This window comes from Octopus bimaculoides, chromosome 2 (genome assembly GCF_001194135.2).
Source record: "Octopus bimaculoides isolate UCB-OBI-ISO-001 chromosome 2, ASM119413v2, whole genome shotgun sequence".
NCBI classification, from domain to species: domain Eukaryota; kingdom Metazoa; phylum Mollusca; class Cephalopoda; order Octopoda; family Octopodidae; genus Octopus; species Octopus bimaculoides.
Genome location: NC_068982.1, coordinates 15,715,143 through 15,717,564, shown reverse-complemented (window position 1 = coordinate 15,717,564; position 2,422 = coordinate 15,715,143). Strand labels below are relative to the sequence as shown.

The window sequence follows — 2,422 nt, the reverse complement described above, 5'->3', positions numbered from 1 at the left end:
ATATATATATATATATATATACATATATATATGTAAATATATATAGAGATATATATACATATATATAGATAGATACATATATATATATATATATAGATATACATACATATATATACATATAGATATACACACATATACATATATATATGTATACATACATATATATATATATACATATACCTATATATATATAGATATTGCATGTGTGTGTGTGTGGATGTTATGAATATCTGAGATGAAAAAATAAATTCTTTTTTTTATAATACTCATATATTTCGATTAGTATCCTCGTGTTTGTTCTTATATTTCATACTCAATACCTTTCATACCTAATACACTCTGGCCATCTACGTTCACCAAAATTATTCAGTAAAGCTTGAAAATTCATATAAGTCTGTATATACTCTGTAAAAGCAAGAGAATAAGTATTTAGAATAAAGCTCTTTTCGAAGGAGAGCAAAGCTTTTTATCCCATTTAAGTCTACTGCTAGCAGTAGACTTACAGGCTTGATCATTATTAATTATATTATTAATTATACTCTATTCATTAACCCCAACAAAAACCAGCCAATGGACAAGTCCCTACATGGTCTTTCGATCTGCTAGAAATCTATCACAAATCATACCGTAAATCCGTCTTTGAAAAAGGTAACGCATACCGTAGCAAGTATCATCTCTTTTATATTAGTACTCTTTTACTCTTTTACTTGATTCAGTCATTTGACTGCAGCCATGCTGGAGCACTGCCTTTTAGTCGAGCAAATCGACCCCAGGACTTATTCTTTGGAAGCCTAGTACTTATTCTATCGACCTCTTTTGCCAAACCGCTAAGTTATGGGGACGTAAACACACCAGCATCGGTTGTCAAGCAATGCTGTGGGGGATAAACACAGACACAAACATATACACACACACACATATATATATATATATATATACGACGGGCTTCTTTCAGTTTCCATCTACCAAATCCACTCACAAGGCTTTGGTCGGCCCGAGGCTATAGTAGAAGACACTTGCCCAAGGTGCCACGCAGTGGGACTGAACCCGGAACCATGTGGTTGGTGAGCAAGCTACTTACCACACAGCCACTCCTGTGCCTTGTGTCCATTTTGCATTTTGCATCACATGAAATTTTGAAATAATGCCCAGATAAAAGCACTTATATCATCAATATTGTCATCGTCTTCATTTAACGTTTGTTTTCCATGCTGACATGGGTTGGACGGTTTGACAGGAGTTGGCAAGCCAGAGAGCTGCACCGGTCTCCAGTCTGTTCTGACACAATTTCAACAGCTGGATACCATTTCTAATGCCAACCACTTTACAGAGTATTCAGAGTGGTTGTTAAGAGACGCCAGCACCAGTATTTCGTATGTGGCACCAATCTGGATGCTAAAGGGTCAAGATACCCATGAAGCCATGGATAGACTTTGACACCCTCTAAAAACTTCTCGCTTTTGATCCAGCAATACAGCCAGGATGCAGTAACTGAAAGAAGTGAGAGATAGACCAGCACTCAGTCACTATTTAACTTCAGTTGAGTGAATTGTAGCAAAGTGAAATAAAGTGCTTTGCTCAAAGCTACGATATGCCAACTGGACGTGGAATCAAACCATCGACCTTGTTTCCAATCTTCAATCATATTGTTTGCATAAGACGTACTCATATACAAGACATCCAAACTTTCAGCGCTGGCTCTGATTTCTATAGAAAATCTGTAGAGATAACTTTAAAAAGTGATTTAACCACACTGCTAACCCAGGCAGGACACAGTTTATAGCACATGGTCAACTCATCACACCACAGACGTTCTGTCAGTGACCACCACAGACAATAAACTAGTGCTCTGCACCCGTTTTGCATTTGCGGTACACAAATTCTTTTCAAAATTCGGCAACACACCTGAAGAAAATATATAACTAAAAGTACAAGGTAAAAAAATTGTATCCAAATTACACTGTGGCACACCTAACACTGTCTCATGGCACACCAGTGTTCCACAGCATAACGGTTGCAGAGCACTGCTATAAACAACAGAACTCAGCATGCATGCATAACAGAGTTCAAGGCCAATCTGTGCCAAGCGTCTTAACTCTGTGTACTTTAGCACTGTTACCATAGCAACAGACGTCATACAACTTGGTGCCGGTTCTCCAGATTGATTCTCTTATTTCTTAATCCTTTATTACAACAAAACTCCTCAGTTCACCTTTTATTCTATGAGAGAAAATCCCCTGATTGAAAGCATTCATATTTAAATTAAAACTTCCCTTTATAATTCTCTGAAAGAACCTTTTGTTAAATTATATTCAAAACCCCAGCTTTATAACAAAAATTCAAAAAATAGAAATAAAAAATTAGTTAATTTATTAAATTCTTAGTTTATCTTGAAAATTAATTGAAACATGGACAGGGTATT

At 36.1% G+C, this 2,422-nt stretch overlaps 1 protein-coding gene across 4 annotated transcripts in view; it reads right to left on the bottom strand.

Moving 5' to 3' along the window:
- Window positions 1–2,422, bottom strand: part of LOC106881988 (uncharacterized) — a 450,650-nt gene that overhangs the window by 135,308 nt on the left and 312,920 nt on the right. The window lies entirely within an intron of this gene.